This window comes from Bombina bombina, chromosome 3 (genome assembly GCF_027579735.1).
Source record: "Bombina bombina isolate aBomBom1 chromosome 3, aBomBom1.pri, whole genome shotgun sequence".
Classification (NCBI taxonomy): Eukaryota; Metazoa; Chordata; class Amphibia; order Anura; family Bombinatoridae; genus Bombina; species Bombina bombina.
Window position 1 is genome coordinate 801629214 of NC_069501.1, and position 21299 is coordinate 801650512.

General features: G+C 37.2%; 1 protein-coding gene across 2 annotated transcripts in view; it reads left to right on the top strand.

The window, feature by feature from the left end:
* Positions 1–21299, top strand: part of GABRG3 (gamma-aminobutyric acid type A receptor subunit gamma3) — a 1437912-nt gene that overhangs the window by 1184935 nt on the left and 231678 nt on the right. The window lies entirely within an intron of this gene.

The following is a 21299-nucleotide window of genomic DNA, read 5'->3' on the forward strand; positions in this document are numbered from 1 at the left end:
ATTGGCTGTCTTTATTTTTATCCCTCCCTCTCTAGTGACTCTTGCGTGGAGTTCCACATCTTGGGTATTTGCTATCCCATACATCACTAGCTCATGGACTCTTGCCAATTACATGAAAGAAAACATAATTTATGTAAGAATTTACCTGATAAATTAATTCCTTTCATATTGGCAAGAGTCCATGAGACTCACCCTTTTTATGGTGGTTATGATTTTTTTGTATAAAGCACAATTATTCCAATTCCTTGTTGATGCTTTTTGCTCCTTTCTTATCACCCCACTTCTTGGCTATTCGTTAAACTGAATTCTGGGTGTGGTGAGGGGTGTATTTATAGGCATTTTGAGGTTTGAAAAACTTTGCCCCTCCTGGTAGGAATGTATATCCCATACGTCACTAGCTCATGGACTCTTGTTAATATGAAAGAAATTAATTTATCAGGTAAATTCTTACATAAATTATGTTTTTGCTTTTGTGAAATTCCACAGAAACCCCTAATTAAAGTCTGATAATGTGTAATAATACCTTTCATTTTGGTTGTATTTGTTACATAATTTGGTGGCTTAACTGATACAAATGGACTTTTAATGGATTAAAATAACTTAAGGAAAAATAAGAAAAAAAAAAAAAAAAAAAAAAGCATATTTAATACTAAGCTTGTGCATAACAAAATCCAATGGATTAAAATGGACAATCATGAAAAAATAATATCAATAAGTTGTGTTGCTGAAATGGAATCTACTATTAAGGTTGTTATTTACTTTCTTCTTTGATGTGGTAATATTCTGTATTACTGCAAGGGTATTTTACTATGATAAATTACCATTTAAAAGCAGAGTGTAAAATGGATATTTAACTATATGACATGAACAGTTACATAAACTTATTACATAAAGAAAAAGATAATAAATAAGAACATACATTTAGTAATTCCATGTTAACGTTTGTATGACAAAATAATAATGTAAAATACTTCTGCAACTAACAAGAGGAATGCATTATGGAAAAAAATGGTTTGTTAAATGCTGCTTGGCATCTTTAAATCTTTAGTAACTCATTTTTATATAGTGCAGTACTCATATAAATTGGTTATACTGCCTCATTTCACTGACAAATACTAATCTAGATACTCCTCATATAAGCAGTTTAAATAAATGTATCAAGTTTATAAGGTGTTTTCGCCACAGCTTTATTAATTAACTTTTAAATTTGTATCCTGTTAATAAAATGTATCTGTCAGCTTGCAATTAAAAAAATGAAAATGTTGAGATAAATCTGTCAATCAATCCAGGATTCTTAAACTGCATTTCTATGCCTAATTTTTGTGACATTAAGGCTTTGCTGGTTTGTGATCAAAGTTTTTCATTCCAAATGTTCAATATCTATTTTTTTTGTACTTAGAAATCAGTTATGAGTATTGTAATAAAATAGTTATATATAAAAAATGTAATTCCAAATGCCCTTATACAAAAACAAAACACAGATGTGGCCTGCACTGTTATACTGAAGTGTAGGTGCACATCCCATGCTACTGGTAAAACCCCAGCTATGGATGCTCACTGGTCACTCGCAGACAGTTGTGTTTACATTCAGTGAGTCAGTTAACCCAAGACTAGCCTGGGTGCAAAGCCCAACAGGAAAACACATTACAATATCAAACACAACAAACCAATAGCCAAAGTTTTTTTAGATGCTCACAGCTAGGTTAAAAGACACATTGAAGAATTTGTTCAAAATGATGATAGGCCCCGTGCCACACCGAGACATCTTCTCACCTGAGTCCCTATCTTCTAGCTAAATTGACTAGCTTCAAATCAAACACAAAGAAGCGTGTCCCAGCCAATTGTAATTTGCCCAGATGTTTCTTTTCTGCATGGTGATGTTAAACTCTTGGGAAGGGGGCATATGTCATGTGTTGTTGCTCTAAGATGCTTATAAATAAAACTCCCCAGAATGCTTGAAATTTAAAATCTTTGATTATTTGTGTCAATTTTATCTCTAAAGTTTATTTGTTTTAATGTGTGAGAGCATCATCTAAATATGCAAATGTGCAGTAGACCTTTTTAGTGTATTTTGTGTCTCAAAATAACAATTGGAAAGGGAAACCTTTTCTCCCACTGTCGTACCTCCTTTTGCACGTAAAACAAACATAATAAAATATAAAAAAAATGTGAGTTAACAGGAGTTGAAATACATTTTGATAAAAGCATACTTCTTAGGACCCAACTCTTAATGCATATGGAATACTTGAATATAACGAGGTAACATCTATAGGAACAGGCCCATTTATCAAGCTCCGTACGGAGCTTGAAGGGCCATGTTTCTGGCGAGTCTTCAGACTCGCCAGAAACACAACTTATGAAGCAGCGGTCTAAAGACCGCTGCTCTATAACCCTGTCCGCCTGCTCTGAGCAGGCGGACAGGAATCGCCGGAAATCAACCCGATCGAATACGATCGGCTTGATTGACACCTCCCTGCTGGTGGCCGATTGGCCGCGAGTCAGCAGGGGGCGGTGTTGCACCATTGTGTCGGATCAGGTCCGCAAGACCTTTGATAAATTGGGTCATTAGACTCCAATAATTTTGTTAACATTCAAAATTATTCAGGATCTTAAAGGGACACTAAACCCCCAAAAAAATTATTTTGTGATTCAGATAGAGCATGCAATTTTAAGCAGCTTTCTAATTTACTCATATTATCAATTTTTCTTCGTTCCCTTGATATCTTTATTTGAAAAAGAAGGCATCTAAGCTTTTTTTTTGTGGTTCAGAACTCTGGACAGCACTTTTTTATTGGTGGATGAATTTATCCACCAATCAGCAAGGACAACCCAGGTTGTTCACCAAAAATGGGCCGGCATCTAAACTTATATTCTTGCATTTCAAATAAAGATACCAAGAGAATGAAGAAAATTTGATAATAGGAGTAAATTAGAAAGTTGCTTAAAATGTCATGCTCTATCTGAATCACAAAGGAAAACATTTGGGTTCAGTGTCCCTTTAAATAACTGTTTGGCGTCTCATAAGTAGCCTGGAATACTAGCTACAATAGGTTATAAAATTAATGTAAATCACTAATTTTATAAACAGAGTATATAATCTTGATATAATAGGTCTCCCTGGGGGGGGATATTACAATTTTATTAACTTCTGAAAGCTGTTTAAATACAGTTACTTATTAGGAAATCTACTTTTATTTAATCCACTATGGATTTATTAAGGACTAAGAGGTCTTGTAAGTTAGATATATATTTTTTTCTAGGAATAAAAGTTACTTTATTGTATCACAGTCCCCTACTGATCTCCATCCATAACAACCACTCTCATCTGAATTGAGTATTACAATATCCTTTTTCAGCTTTTTAATTTAAAAGAGACTTTTGTTCTGTTTTTCCTGTTCTGTTTATAAACATCTAAATGAGTTCTTGTCCAACTGTGGTATAGAAAACTTAATTTAAATAATTGTGGACATGTACAAGATATAATGGCTTAGATTACAAGTGGACCATTATAGTTTTATCGCTCATGAGTGATAACTGTGCTCAAGGTAAAAAAAATGAGCAGTCCTAGGTTAGTGCTGGTATTACAAGTTGAAAGTAAAAAGTTATATTCCCTCAGGGATATATATATATATATATATATATATATATATATATATATATATATATATATATAGATCCGACTTCTCGCCTCTTCTTCTTGAAACATAAAACCTCAGGAAAAGAGAGTGAACATAGTGCAGTACAGCCAGAAAATACAATTACACTAAAGGAAAATACTCACAGGGTTATGTGAATAAGATGAACTTTATTCAAGATGTTGGAGTCTTCATAAAAACAACAGTATCCATTTAATGGTTAAAAAACAAACATAAAAAAAAGATTCAACCGGTTTCGGTGACACAGCACCTTTCTAAAGAGTTGAAATCAAAGAATGAAAACAGAGCCTGGCTAAATATAACTATATATATATATGCATATATACATATGCACATGATTTTTTAAATATATATTTATACTTATATATCTATAAATATAGGCAGATATAGATTTAGATATAGATAAATATATATATATGTTAGATGTGCATTTGTTTAGTTATGAATGCAAATTCTTAACAAAAAAAATTGATATTTGTTTAGTTTTTAACAAACTGAATATCGGAAAGAATGCACCAATAAAAATTAAAACTAAAAACTACTGATAAAATTAGTCAATATTCATTTGTTGTCTTTAAATTACCTTTAAGGGGTTAAATACTTGGCTTTGTCACTCTGGAGAGCTGCGGTAACCTGCTTTTCTTCTTCTTTACAGAGCCCCGGCCGCGCTAACACAAGGCTTAGTGCGGAGGCTCGTAGGGTCTGCGGTAAAGGAGAAGGTTCTTTACTGTAGACCCTGGGAGCCACTGCGCTAAGCCTCATATTAGCGAGGCCAGGACTCTGTGAAGAAGAGGTGCAGGTTAGCGCAGCTCTCCAGTGTGCTAAATTTAAGTATAAAGCTACATATAGCTTTGGAACATATAAATTCATTTAACAAAAAGAAATGTAAATGTTCTAAGATTATTCCGTATTTGTTTAATTTAAAACTAAATGAATACTGAAAAGTGCAGCCAACAAATATTCAGGGAAACAAACTTTTTGGCGATGCACATCTCTAATCTATATACTGTGTATGTATATATACATATATAAATATACACACATATATATTGTGTGTGTGTATATATGTATATGTAAAAAAGTATATAATGTGTATGTATTTATATGTATGTTTGTGTGCATATATACATTTACAACGGTGAATAAACATAGTGAAAGCATCTATAATTAAAATCCACCTTATTGTTACATCAAAAGATAAAATTGTAAGGAGGCTTACAACAGGCCAGGCAACCCTCAGGAACCACTTAAAGGGACACTGAACCCACATTTTTTTCTCTCATGATTCAAATAGGGCATGCAATTTTAAGCAACTTTCTAATTTACTCCTATTATCAAATTTTCTTCATTCTCTTGGTATCTTTATTTGAAATGCTAGAAAGTAAGTTTAGATGCCCATTTTTGGTGAACAACCTAGGTTGTTCTAGCTGATTGGTGAATAAAATCATCCACCAATAAACAAGTACTTTCCAGTGTTCTGAATCAAACAAATAGCTTAGATACCTTAATTTTCAAATAAAGATAGAAAGAGAACAAAGAAAAATTGATAATAGGAGAAAATTAGTAAGTTGCTTAAAATTGCATGCTCTATCTGAATCACAAAAGAAAAAAAATGGGTTCAGTGTCCCTTTAAGCATTTCGGCATAACACTGTATTCACAGCCAGTTACAACATTGCATCAGCTGGTATTTAATAGCCTAAAAACACCTTTATTGGTTAAAAACAAATGGGGTTTGTATCTGCTCATTTAAAGAAACATATGTCAAATCACTCAATACCATATACTCTTGTAGTGTACTTTAACTGTTTAAAGTGACTATATACTCTTGTAGTGTACTTTCACTGTTTAAAGTGACTATATACTCTTGTAGTGTACTTTCACTGTTTAAAGTGACTATATACTCTTGTAGTGTACTTTCACTGTTTAAAGTGACTATATACTCTAGTAGTGTACTTCACTGTTAAAGTGACTATATACTCTTGTAGTGTACTTTCATTGTTTAAAGTGACTATATACTCTTGGGGGCCTAGTTATCAAGCCGTCAACCTCAAATACGCTGGAATTCCGCAGCGTATTTGTGGCGAGGCTGATTCGCCTTAGTTATCAAAGGCTCGAGACCGGCAAAAGTAGAATTTTGTGACGTAAACTTCGATCCGCCGGACTCAGTCCGACACAGATCGATTCTTACGTCACTCCAGATGTTCCGCACACAAGTGCGGCACAATCTCACTACTTTTGCTAGTTATCAAAAAACTAGCAGGTACGCTCTGCACTTTTACGGCCCAGCGTACCTGGTTTTCAAACCGCCACCCCTGGAGGTGGCGGATCCCATAGGAATCAATGGGAGTCTGACCATAGCGAAAGTACAAGTTCGCTGCTGACAGACATCCCATTGATTCCTATGGGAGCTGTCTACACCTAACACCCTAACATGTACCCCGAGTCTAAACACCGCTAATCTGACCCCCCCTACACCGCCGCAACTAAATAAAGTTATTACCCCCTAAACCGCCGCTCCCGGAGCCCACCGCAAGCTACTCTATACATATTAACCCCTAAACCGCCGCTCCCTGAACCCGCCGCAACCTATATTAAATGTATTAACCCCTATCCTGCCCCCCCTACACCGTCGCCACCTATAATAAATTTATTAACCCCTAATCTGCCCCCCCTACACCGTCGCCACCTATAATAAATTTATTAACCCCTATCCTGCCCCCCACTACGCCGCCGCCACTGTAATAAAATGATTAAACCCTAAACCTAAGTCTAACCCTAACCCTAACGCCCCCCTAACTTAAATATTAATTAAATAAATCTAAATAAATTAACTCTTATTAACTAAATGAATCCTATTTAAAACTAAATACTTACCTTTAAAATAAACCCTAAGATAGCTACAATATAATTAATAATTATATTATAGCTATCTTAGGATTTATATTTATTTTACAGGTAACTTTCAATTTATTTTAACCATGTACAATAACTATTAAATAGTTATTAACTATTTAATAGCTTACCTAGCTAAAATAAAGAGAAATGTACCTGTGAAATAAATCCTAACCTAAGTTACAATTACACCTAACACTACACTATACTTTAATAAATTATTCCTATTTAAAAATAAATACTTACCTGTAAAATAAACCCTAAGATAGCTACAATATAATTAATAATTATATTATAGCTATCTTAGGATTTATATTTATTTTACAGGTAACTTTGTATTTATTTTAGCTAGTTAGAATAGTTATTAAATAGTTATTAACTATTTAATAACTACCTAGCTAAAAGAAATACAAAATTACCTGTAAAATAAATCCTAACCTAAGTTAAAATTAAACCTAATACTACACTATCATTAAATTAACTAAATAAACTACCTACAAATAACTACAATTAAATACAATTACATAAACTAACTAAAGTACAAAAAATAAAAAAGCTAAGTTACAAAAAATAAAAAAGCAAGTTACAAACATGTTAAAAATATTACAACAATTTTAAGCTACTTACACCTAATCTAAGCCCCCTAATAAAATAACAAACCCCCCCAAAATAAAAAAAATCCCTACCCTATTCTAAATTAAATAAATTTCAAAGCTCTTTTACCTTACCAGCCCTTAAAAGGGCCATTTGTGGGGGCATGCCCCAAAAAGTTCAGCTCTTTTGCCTGTAAAAGAAAAATACAACCCCCCCAACATTAAAACCAACCACCCACATACCCCTAATCTAACCCAAACCCCCCTTACAAAAACCTAACACTAATCCCCTGAAGATCATCCTACCTTGAGTCGTCTTCACTCAGCCGAGCCACCGATGGAACTGAAGAGGACATCCGGAGCGGAAGAAGTTAATCCTCCAAACGGCGCTGAAGAAATCTTCCATCCGATGAAGTCATCATCCAGGCGGCGCTGAAGAAGTCTTCGATCCGGCCGATGTCATCTTCAGCCAATCGGAATTAAGGTAGGAAAAATCTGATTGGCTGATGGAATCAGCCAATCAGATTGAGCTCGCATTCTATTGGAACAGCCAATAGAATGCGAGCTCAATCTGATTGGCTGATTGGATCAGCCAATCGGATTGAACTTGAATCTGATTGGCTGATTCCATCAGCCAATCAGATTTTCCTACCTTAATTCCGATTGGCTGATAGAATCCTATCAGCCAATCGGAATTGAGGGGATGCCATCTTGGATGACGTCCCTTAAAGGAGCCGTCATTCGTCGTAGTCCGTCGGTGAAGAAGGTGGTTCCGCGTCGGCGGAAGGAAGATTCAAGACCCGGCTTGGAAGATGACTTCGCCCGGATAGAAGACCTCTTCAGCGCCTCTTTGAAGATGACATCGGCCGGATCGAAGACTTCTTCAGCGCCGCCTGGATGATGACTTCATCGGATGGAAGATTTCTTCAGCGTGGGTGGTGGGTTTTAATGTTGGGGGGGGGTTGTATTTTTCTTTTACAGGCAAAAGAGCTGAACTTTTTGGGGCATGCCCCCACAAATGGCCCTTTTAAGGGCTGGTAAGGTAAAAGAGCTTTGAAATTTATTTAATTTAGAATAAGGTAGGGATTTTTTTTATTTTGGGGGTTTTTTTTATTTTATTAGGGGGCTTAGATTAGGTGTAAGTAGCTTAAAATTGTTGTAATATTTTTAACATGTTTGTAACTTACTTTTTTATTTTTTTTAACTTAGCTTTTTTTATTTTTTGTACTTTAGTTAGTTTATGTAATTGTATTTAATTGTAGTTATTTGTAGGTAGTTTATTTAGTTAATTTAATGATAGTGTAGTATTAGGTTTAATTGTAACTTAGGTTAGGATTTATTTTACAGGTAATTTTGTATTTCTTTTAGCTAGGTAGTTATTAAATAGTTAATAACTATTTAATAACTATTCTAACTAGCTAAAATAAATACAAAGTTACCTGTAAAATAAATATAAATCCTAAGATAGCTATAATATAATTATTAATTATATTGTAGCTATCTTAGGGTTTATTTTAAAGGTAAGTATTTAGTTTTAAATAGGATTGATTTAGTTAATAAGAGTTAATTTATTTAGATTTATTTAATTAATATTTAAGTTAGGGGGGCGTTAGGTTTAGGGTTAGACTTAGGTTTAGGGGTTAATCATTTTATTACAGTGGCGGCGGCGTAGTGGGGGGCAGGATAGGGGTTAATAAATTTATTATAGGTGGCGACGGTGTAGGGGGGGGCAGATTAGGGGTTAATAAATTTATTATAGGTGGCGACGGTGTAGGGGGGGCAGGATAGGGGTTAATAGGTTTAATATAGGTTGCGGCGGGTTCATGGAGCGGCGGTTTAGGGGTTAAACTATTTATTTAGTTGCGGAGAGGTGCGGGATCAGCAGGATAGGGGTTAATAATTTTATAATAGAGGGCGACGGTATAGGGGGGGCAGGATAGGGGTTACTAGGTATAATGTAGGTGGCAGTGGTGTCCGGGAGCGGCGGTTTAGGGGTTAATACATTTATAAGACTTGCGGCAGGGTCTAGGAGCGGCGGTTTAGGGGTTAGTAACTTTATTTAGTTGCGGGAGGCTCCGGGGCGCCGGTATAGGGGGTAGAACAGTGCAGTTTAGTGTGAGTGCTTAGTGACAGGCTAGCAATAAAGCTGGGAAAAAGCCGAAGGGCAGCGAGATCGGATGAGTGATAACTCTCACAGTCCGTTGCTCATCGCCCCGCGGCTTTTTGACAGCTTTATTTGATAACTTAGGCGTATTTTTTAAGGTCCGCGGCGGCGAAGGTAGGCGAGCTTAGGTGGACGTATTGGGCCGGCGAAGCCAGAAAAGTAGACGGCTTGATAACTACCCCCCTTGTAGTGTACTTTCATTGTTTAAAGTGACTATATACTCTTGTAGTGTACTTTCACTGTTTGTTGTGACTATGCAGTAGATTCAATGTTAATAATAGGAACAGATAATACACAATATGACTTTATCAGGCTCACCGGAAACAGAAGTTATGAAACAGCGGTCTAAAGACCGCTGCTCCATAACTTGTCCACCTGCTCTGAGGCCGCGGACAGAAATCAACCCGATCGAATACGATCGGGTTGATTGACACCCCCTGCTAGCAGCCAATCTGCAGGGGGGGCATTGCACCAGCAGTTCACAAGAACTACTTGTGCAATGATAAATGCTGACAGCGCATCGATGTGCGGCGGACAGGATACGATACATTGTATCATGTCCACTCGCACATTATTAAATATACCCCCAAGAGTGACTTCGGAAGTTTGAGCGGCCAAACAGTTCACTGAGAGTGGGTTATGGCACTGGCCTCCAGGATGTGTATAGAGAAGTCTTGTATGGAGTGTTCCCATAAAGAGGTCTGGGTAAGATGGCTGTGAATAGGCTGATTCTGTTTCTATACTAGCTTTATAGCAAGTCTCCCTGGTGTGCGCATTAGAGTTTATGATGCTAAGTGCTTTTGCCCCAATCTGTGTTACAGAAGCCGCCTTATAGGTAATGTCAGGTTAATCACCGTTGCAACTCTCATTTCAGTGATCTACTTTGTGTTTTTTTTGCACATATATATATTTACTCATCTAAACACATAAATACACATAGATAGACATCTATACACATACAAACATTTATACATTGGAACCCTTTACAGTCAAACACTTTATATACCATATCCCTTTTAACACTTTTAAAACATTTTTTTTAATATAAATAAAATTATTGTATTAAAAATATGTATATCTGAGGGTAATTCTTTATTTTAATAGGTTTTACATGTGTTTTGTGAAACTTTACTTCGGGGCTTAGGTCAAGCTAATTCTTCGAGCGCTATTTGAGCTTTCGCTTGAGCGCAATCCATTACTTTCAACTTGTAACATCAGTGCTATTTAGTGCGGTATCTATTGAAAGTAATGGGTACACTATAGCAAAGTGGGCAGTACTAAACCTTCTCTGATACTGCTTATCGGTCCCACGTTATCATTTGAACGCCACTTGTAATCTGGGTCTGTATACAGGGAGTGCAGAATTATTAGGCAAGTTGTATTTTTGAGGATTAATTTTATTATTGAACAACAACCATGTTCTCAATGAACCCAAAAAACTCATTAATATCAAAGCTGAATATTTTTGGAAGTAGTTTTTAGTTTGTTTTTAGTTTTAGCTATTTTAGGGGGATATCTGTGTGTGCAGGTGACTATTACTGTGCATAATTATTAGGCAACTTAACAAAAAACAAATATATACCCATTTCAATTATTTATTTTTACCAGTGAAACCAATATAACATCTCAACATTCACCAATATACATTATTACACATTCAAAAACAAAACAAAAACAAATCAGTGACCAATATAGCCACCTTTCTTTGCAAGGACACTCAAAAGCCTGCCATCCATGGATTCTGTCAGTGTTTTGATCTGTTCACCATCAACATTGTGTGCAGCAGCAACCACAGCCTCCCAGACACTGTTCAGAGAGGTTTACTGTTTTCCCTCCTTGTATATCTCACATTTGATGATGGACCACAGGTTCTCAATGGGGTTCAGATCAGGTGAACAAGGAGGCCATGTCATTAGATTTTCTTCTTTTATACCCTTTCTTGCAAGCCACGCTGTGGAGTACTTGGACGCGTGTGATGGAGCATTGTCCTGCATGAAAATCATGTTTTTCTTGAAGGATGCAGACTTCTTCCTGTACCACTGCTTGAAGAAGGTGTTTTCCAGAAACTGGCAGTAGGACTGGGAGTTGAGCTTGACTCCATCCTCAACCCGAAAAGGCCCCACAAGCTCATCTTTGATGATACCAGCCCAAACCAGTACTCCACCTCCACCTTGCTGGTGTCTGAGTCGGACTGGAGCTCTCTGCCCTTTACCAATCCAGCCACGGGCCCATCCATCTGGCCCATCAAGACTCACTCTCATTTCATCAGTCCATAAAACCTTAGAAAAATCAGTCTTGAGATATTTCTTGGCCCAGTCTTGACGTTTCAGCTTGTGTGTCTTGTTCAGTGGTGGTCGTCTTTCAGCCTTTCTTACCTTGGCCATGTCTCTGAGTATTGCACACCTTGTGCTTTTGGGCACTCCAGTGATGTTGCAGCTCTGAAATATGGCCAAACTGGTGGCAAGTGGCATCTTGGCAGCTGCACGCTTGACTTTTCTCAGTTCATGGGCAGTTATTTTGCGCCTTGGTTTTTCCACACGCTTCTGGCGACCCTGTTGACTATTTTGAATGAAACGCTTGATTGTTCGATGATCACGCTTCAGAAGCTTTGCAATTTTAAGAGTGCTGCATCCCTCTGCAAGATATCTCACTATTTCTGACTTTTCTGAGCCTGTCAAGTCCTTCTTTTGACCCATTTTGCCAAAGAAAAGGAAGTTGCCTAATAATTATGCACACCTGATATAGGGTGTTGATGTCATTAGACCACACCCCTTCTCATTACAGAGATGCACATCACCTAATATGCTTAATTGGTAGTAGGCTTTTGAGCCTATACAGCTTGGAGTAAGACAACATGCATAAAGAGGATGATGTGGTCAAAATACTCATTTGCCTAATAATTCTGCACTCCCTGTAAAATCCTTTTTTCACAGTTTACTTGCTGCTTAAATTTTTCTTTGATAACATTTGCACATTTAATTTTTTTAATTTTTTTTTGTGTGCAAATGAACATATCTGTCTGAATCTTTCTCTTTACAAGGCACTCATAGTGTATGAAGCTGTTTGCACAAGGGATTGATTGTTCTATGTTTTATTTGTTACATAAATGTTACTGATTATTTTTTGTATTACAATTGAATAGTGCAAACCGTAATATATTGCTTTGTAGCAGTTCATTTTAGTCAATACTCAATATTTATGTTTCTTTCCTTGTATTGTTTGAGTTTAAACAAATTAAAGCATTCATTGTATAGCTAGTTATTATTAATTGAATGATGAGAAATACAAAATGGGACATCCTAAAACATTTAGGGGCCTATTTATGATGTTGCGAGCAGACATGATCCAATGTAGCGGATCATGCTCACTGCACATTGATAAATGTATCGATAAAAAATTATCATTGCACCAGCAGTTCTTGTGAACTACTGGTGCAATACCGCTCCCTGCAGATTCGCGGAAAATCGGCCTGCTAGCAAGGGGTGTCAATTAACCCAATCGTATTCTATAGGGTTTATTTCTGTCCGCCAGCTCAGAGCAGGCGGACAGGTTATGGAGCAGCGGTCTTTAAGTGACATTAAGCTTGTTTTTTGGGGAGCTTAATGTGGCTTAACGTACAAAAAAGAACTTACGGCTAGATTACGAGTTTTGCGGTATGAGTGAAAAAGCAGCGTTATGGCTCTTTTTCACTACCGCTGCTATTACGAGTCTTAATGGTTTAGCTGCACCGCACACTTTTTTGGCCGTAACGCAACGTAAGTACCGCAGCTTTCAAAAAGTCCTTTTTCAATGGGACTTCCATAGCGCCGGTATTACGAGTTTGCCTGGGAGGCCGAAAAGTGAGCAGTACAGCCTATAACCACAAGATTCGTACCGCCACCTGAAATTCAGTAGTTATGGATTTTATGCTACAACGCCGTAACATAAAACTCATAACTAAAGTGCTAAAAAGTACACTAACGCCCATAAACTAACGATTAACCTCTAAACCAAAGCCCTCCCACATCGCAAACACTAAAATCAAATTATTAACCCCTAATCTGCCGCTTCGGACATCGCCGCCATTAGAATAAACATATTAACCCCTAAACCGCCGCACTCCCACATCGTAAACACTAGTTAAATATTATTAACCCCTAATCTGTTGTCCCTAACATCGCCGCCACCTACATTACTGTTATTAAGCCCTAAGCTGCTGTTCCTAACATCGCCACCACTATACTAAAGTTATTAATCCCTAAACCTAACCCTAAGTCTAACCCTAACACCCACTAACTTTAAAATAAATCTAAATAAAAATTAATATCATTAAAGGGACAGTCTACCTTCATAACAACGTATTCTATATCTTCAGTTTGAGCCTTAATAAGTTCTTCTACCTGTTTGCCAGCGAGCTGCCCACAACGGTCTCAATTATATTTTCCAAAGATTCACAATGTTTTCAGTTTGCAAATGGCCCCTGAACTCCGCCTCCTATGACATCATTCATGCCTCACTTTCAAAACACTAACTTGTGTCTCCCTGAGATCGCAAATAATCGTTCCCGGTATTGTGCGCATGCGCATTGTACAGCCAGTGACATCACTGCACACAGTAGACCGGAACATTTGCACAGTGGATTAGTTCCTAGGGAGCATTTTTTTCAGTTGCACTTGGAAGTATCATTCGTCTTCACTTGATCGGTAAGGTACAGACAGAACAGCTGGCCAACATGAGCAGATGCATTTTATTTGGGATTTGGTAATCGATCGATATATATTTATATTAATCCCTGAGAAAGGTCAGTGGTATGTTTGCTCTGTTTTAAGTGTTCATATAGCACTACAGTTTTTGCAGCAGCAAGTGATATGACTGGCTTCAGTATAAAAGGAGAACTGTGTTTAACCCCTACAATGGTAATTAAGCACATAGTTAATGTTACACAGAAGTTGCACTCCAGTGCCATTGCTTAACAGGACAAGGCTTACCGGAGTATGCTGCTTTTGATTGCCTCAACATCTGTGTCCTGTTAGAATATAGCAATGCAATAGGGCACTGCTTTCATATTGCAGGCGTTAAAGACATAGATCTAGATTCTATGCAAGTTGCTAAAAGCAGCCACTTCACAAAAACGTAGATGCAGGTCCTTATGTGGATATGTTCAAGGTAGCAAGTTCAATTAGGATCCAGGGAAGGATGTTTTTATATAGATCTATTTAGAATAGTTCAAATACTCAGGGGCGAGTAGTAAAATTTGCTGAGCTTTCCTGGAACCTAGAATTAGATACACCTTGTTTTTACACGTTATGCAACTCAAAAGCATGATTATTGATCTTCTAAATCATCTTCTGATTCCTTACCAGCTAGCTGACTTATAAAATATAGCAAACATCAAACCTTCTAAACACAATCTCCATAGACAACAAATGTATACATTACTAATAAATGCATGTGTATAGCAGTGAAGAGTGAATGAACATTGTTATATGATGTATCAATGATACACAATAATCATTGTCTTCAATGTGCCTTTTAAATAAAGTAAATGTTAGGAGGAATTGTGCCCTATTATAATAAAGAGGCTTTTTTTGCCCAATTGTTTGGTTAGAAAACCATTTGTCTCTTTCTTAAGCTAAATTAATCACCATTTTTGTGTGTGTTTGCCCAGTGCGGTGGCCTTCAGATGTGGTTTTCTTTTAGAGTTCAGTTGCACTGTATTCCTACACAAGAGGGGCGTTCTCAGTGCTCTATACTCTCAGGCACCTCTACTATTCCACCATGAAAATCACAGTTTGAGAGAAATCGCCCCTTTAGAAAGAAAGAAAAATGATTTGCATTCTTTACCTATAAAAAGGTTAAATTCTGAATTTGGGGGTCACCGTGTAATAAGAAAATCAGTAGACAACAAGAATAGATAAGAGACAGCTTGTTTTTTTTGTCTTTTCTCCATAAAGTTTTGCGCATTTGTCATATTCCCCGAGAGCGAGAGAGAGCATTGGTTTGATAGGTCTGCAAACCAATACCTTGATGTTACTTTCAACTGGTTCTGTTGAATCATTTTGTTGTGATACATACCTGCAATTTGCATTGATCATTTGCAGATTTTATTTCACAAATGGCTGTAGTAACTATAAATGGTGCTCATCTTTCACTTAATATTTAACTTTGTCCTGCTTGTGGCTCAGCTTCTGGTTTTGAAAATAAGGTTTATTTAATGGAAACAAATGTCATTTGAGATGTGCACCATAAGAAACACTTATTTTGAAACACCTGAAATTCTGTATAAGTTAAAATGACTTTAAAATGCTGTTGATTTCTGGTTAGCACTTGTGGCTAGGGGGTGATATACATGCAGTGCCGCAGTGACAGGGTTACAGGACCATGCAGTGCTTCTGTTTAACAGGCAAACTGGATTATTTCAAATGTGATTTTTAAGCTGCCCGATGTCCATTTTTTTTTTACAGATACTCTTAATCCACATACTGTTTGCTTGAGGTTGGTATTTGAACTTGAAAGTATAATCTTCTGATCCATTATGTGGCCAAGCGCTCTCCCTCCTCTGTCAGCATCTTAAGAAGCTGGCTTTATTGTGCCAGACAGTAGGTATACAAGGATCTGTCTCCACATCTTCCCAACAAGCTGCTTTTGCTTTTGTTAGAAGGGTGGTGGCCGTCCATCCTTTATTGCTTGTGTATCCATAAATAACTCTTCTTTAGATTTATGGTACCCAGGGCCTAATCCACAGAAAGAACAACTGGATGCTGCTGAGTTAGATGTTCAGCTACTGCTGGTTATACTGAGCTGCTAACTGTATTGTGTGATACTCAACTGCAATTATTTTATGAATCATAATCCCTTTCACAAACCAGTGCATGTTCCCAAATAATATTCCTTTTGCCAGCCCTGTAATGAACTTCAGATACTTGTTATTCCCCTCTATACATGTGTTAATTTTAGATGACAGCATATACAACATATGTAGCATATAGGTGAGGGTATATATATATATATATATATATATATATATATATATATATCTTAATAATTCCTATTTAAAACTAAATGCTTACCTATAAAATAAACCCTAAGCTAGTTACAATATTACTAATAGTTACATTGTAGCTATCTTAGGTTTAATTTTTATTTCACAGATAAGTTTGTATTTATTTTAACTAGGTAGACTAGTTAGTAAATAGTTATTAACTATTTACTAACTACCTAGTTAAAATAAATACAAATTTGCCTGTAAAATAAAACCTTACACTATAATTAAATATTAATTAAATACAATTAACTAAATTACAAAAAAAACAAACACTAAATTACACAAAATAAAAAAGAAATGATCAAATATTTAAACGAATTACACCTAATCTAATAGCCCTATCAAAATAAAAAGCCCCCCCAAAATAAAAAAAACCCTAGCCTAAACTACCAATAGCCCTTAAAAGGGCCTTTTGCAGGGCATTGCCCCAAATAAATCAGCTCTTTTACCTTTAAAAAAAATACAAACACCCCCCCAACAGTAAAACCCACCACCCACACAACCAAACCCCCCCAAATAAAACCTATCTAAAAAACCTAAGCTTCCCATTGCCCTTAAAAGAGCATTTACCTCTTTTTCAGCCCAAACCCTAAGCGAAAAATAAAACCCACCCAATAAACCCTTAAAAAAACCTAACACTAACCCCCGAAGATCCACTTACAGTTTTTGAAGACCTGACATTCGTCCTCAACAAAGTGGCAGAAGTCTTCATCGAAGCCGACAGAAGTCTTCATCCAGACGGCATCTTCTATCTTCATCCATCCGGCGCGTAGCATCCTCTTCTTCCGACGGCTAATGAAGAATGAAGGTTCCTTTAAGGGATGTCATCCAAGATGACATCCCTTGAATTCCGATTGGCTGATAGAATTCTATCAGCCAATTGGAATTAAAGGTGAAAAATTCCTATTGGCTGATGCAATCAGCCAATCGGATCAATCGGATTGAGCTTCAATCCTATTGGCTGATCCAATCATTGAAGCTCAATCCTATTGGCTAATTGCATCAGCCAATAGGAATTTTTCACCTTTAATTCCGATTGGCTGATTGAATTCTATCTTGGCTGACATCCCTTAAAGGAACCTTCATTCTTCGGTAGCCGTCGGAAGCAGAGGATGCTCTGCGCCAGATGTCTTGAAGATGGAGTTGCTCCTCGTCGGATGGATGAAGATAGAAGATATCGTCTGGATGAAGACTTCTGCCGGCTTGGATGAAGACTTCGACCCACTTGGATGAAGACTTCTGCCATCTTCGATGAGGACTTCTGCCGCTTCGTTGAGGATGGATGTCGGGTCTTCAAAAACTGTAAGTGGATCTTCGGGGGTTTTTCAAGGGTTTATTGGCTGGGTTTTATTTTTAGCTTAGGGTTTGGGCTGAAAAAGAGCTAAATGCCCTTTTAAGGGCAATGGCCATACAAATGCCCTTTTCAGGGCAATGGGGAGCTTAGTTTTTTTAGGTAGGATTTTATTTGGGGGGTTTGGTTGTGTGGGTGGTGGGTGGTGGGTTTTACTGTTGGGGGGTTGTTTGTTTTATTTTTTACAGGTAAAAGAGCTGATTTCTTTGGGGCAATGCCCCGCAAAAGGCCATTTTAAGGGCTATTGGCTGTTTAGTTTAGGCTAGGGTTTTTTTTTATTTGGGGGGGGGGGCTTTTTATTTTGATAGGGCTATAAGATTAGGTGTAATTAGTTTAAATATTTGATCATTTCTTTTTTATTTGGTGTAATTTAGTGTTTGTTTTCTTTTGTAATTTAGTTAAAGGGACACTGAACCCACATTTTTTATTTTGTGATTCAGATAGAGCATGCAATTTTAAGCAACTTTCTAATTTACTCCTATTATCAAATTTTCTTCATTTTCTTTGTATTTTTATTTGAAAAGCAAGAATGTAAGTTTAGATGCCAGCCAATTTTTTGTGAACAACCTGGGTTGTTCTTGCTGATTGGTGGATTCATTTAACCGACCAATAAACTGTGTGCTGTCCAGGGTTTCTGAACTAGAAAATAGCTTAGATACCTTCTTTTTCAAATAAAGATAGCAAGAGAACGAAGAAAAATTGATAATAGGAGTAAATTATAAAGTTGATTTTGCATGCTCTAGCTGAATCACGAAAGAAAAATTTGGGTTCAGTGTCCCTTTAATTGTATTTAATTAATGTAATTTACTTAATTGTAGTGTAAGGTGTTAGGTGTTAGTGTAACTCAGGTTAGATTTTATTTTACAGATAAATTTGTATGTATTTTAAATAGGTAGTTAGTAAATAGTTAATAACTATTTACTAACTAGTCTACCTAGTTAAAATAAATACAAACTTAGCTGTGAAATAAAAATAAAACCTAAGCTAGATACAATGTAACTGTTAGTTATATTGTAGCTAGTTTAGGGTTTATTTTATAGGTAAGTATTTAGTTTTAAATAGGAATTATTTAGTTAATGATAGTAATTTTTCTTTAGATTTATTTTAATTATATTAAAGTTAGTGGGTGTTAGGGTTAGGTTTAGGGGTTTATAACTTTAGTATAGTGGCTGCGACATTGGGGGCAGCAGATTAGGGTTCATAAGTGTAGGTAGGTGGGGGCGACATTGGGGGCGGCAGATTAGGGGTTTATAACTGTAGGCAGACTTCGGCGATGTTGGGGGGCAGATTAGGGGTTAATAAGTGTAATGTAGGTGTAGGTGATGTCGGGCGGCAGATTAGGGGTTAATAACTGTAATGTAGGTGGCGGCGACATTGGGGACGGCAGATTAGGGGTTAATAAGTGTAGGTAGGTGGGGCGACATTGGGGGCAGCAGATTAGGGGTTAATAACTGTAGGCAGGCATCGGTGATGTCGGGGGCGGCAGATTAGGGGCTAATAAGTAAAATGTAGGTGTCGGCAATGTTGGGGTGGCAAATTAGGGGTGTTTAGACTCGGGGTTTATGTTAGGGTGCTAGGTGTAAACATACATTTTCTTTTCCCATAGGAATCAATGGGGCTGCGTTATCCCCATTGATGTCTACGGGGAAGTTGTGAATGCGCACATAAAACCAGCTCAAAGCAGCGCTAGTACTAGAGTGCGGTATGGAGCTCAACTTTGCTCAACACTCACTTATTGCCTGCTAACGTCGTTTTTTTGATAACGTGTAATAGCAGCGCTGTAGGGAGGTGAGCGGTGGCAATAACTTGCAAGTTAGCACCGAGCAGCTCTTACAGCAAAACTCGTAATCTAGCCAATAGATCTTAACCAATTTTCCCCAAACCTCCCATTATACAATAATCAATCTATTCAAACATATTCTGAAAATTTCAGGACATTTGGTAAAACATACCAAAATAAATTCTCATTTAACTATTTTTTTACAATCCTAAAACATTGAGGGGCATTTTTATCAATGTCTGAGCGGACATGATACGAAGTAGCGTAATCATGTCTGTCGCACATCGATAAATGCGGAAAGCATACACTGTCGGCATTTATCATTGCACCATCAGTTCTTGTGAACTGCTGGTGCAATGCTGCCCCCTGCCGTTTTGCTCCCTGGCCGCTAGACCTTAATGTACCAAAATGTGCCTAAACATCAAACAATTGCCTTGAAACTTGGCACAACCTCACTTTTTCACTATCCAATCCTATCCTTGAAGTTTCATGGATTTTGTTATCCCACAATGCAAATGAGTGACATTAAGCTTGTTTTTAGGGGAGCTTAATAAGGCTTAACGTACAAAAAATAACTTAGATGTTAACCAATTTTCACCAAACTTCACACAATACAGGACTTTATCTATTCAAACATATCTGGAAAATGTCAAGATGCTTGATAAAACATACCAAATGTTATTCACATTTTACAATTTTTTTACTATCCCAAAACATTTAGGGGTATATTTATCAATGTGCGAGCAGACATTATACGAAGTAGCGTATCATGTCTGCTGCACATCGATAAATGCAGACAGCATACACTGGTGAACTGCTGGTGCAATGCCGCCCCCTGCAGATTTGCAGCCAATCGGCCACTAGCAGGGGGTGTCAATCAACTTGATCGTATTCGATCAGGTTGATTTCTGTCCGCAGCCTCAGAGCAGGCAGACAAGTTATGGAGTAGCGGTCTTTAGACTACGGCTTCAAAACTTCTGTTTCCGGCAAGCCTGAAGGGGTTCATTGACAAGGGGTCTCAAGCTCCATACGGAGCTTGATAAATATGCCCCTTAGGGGGATATTTATCAAAGGTCTGGCGGACCTGATCCGGATCAGGTCCACCATACCTTGGTGAATGTGGAGAGCAATACGCTCCCCGTATTCAGCATTGCACCAGCAGCTCTTGTGAGCTGCTTGTGCAACTCCGCCCCCTGCAGATTCGCGGGCAATCAGCCACCAGCAGGGAGGTGTCAATCAACCTGATCGTACTCGATTGGGTTGATTTTCGGTGATGTCTGTTTGCCTGCTCAGAGCAGCCGGACAGGTTATGGAGCAGCGGTCTTTAGACCGATGCTTCATAACTGCTGTTTCTGGCGATTCTGAAGGCTCGCCAGAAACACGGCCCTTCAAGCTCCATCCGGAGATTGATAACTGGGCCCCTGTATGTTAACAGCTTAATGTAAAAACTAAGTAGGCTAATATTTCTTCAAAAGCCAATACATTTTCTAGGTAGCTTTGTCCTCTATTTTGCAATGTTGGTAGCAAAAGATTAGTATTTTAATTTATTTTTACATATTAAGCCACTTAAATGTTTTAGGATTGTAAAAGATAGTTAAATGTGAATAACACTTTTGGTTTAATTTGCCAAACATCCTGAAATTTTCCAGATATGTTTGAATTGATAGATTATGGTATTGTGTGCAGTTTAGGGGAAATTGGTTAATATCTAAGTATTTGTAAACATCTAAGTATATTTTCAGAATATGTTTGCATTGATAGTTTATTGTATTGTGGGGAGTTTGGGGGAAATTGGTTAACATCTAAGTTCTTTTTTGTACGTTAAGCCACATTAAGCT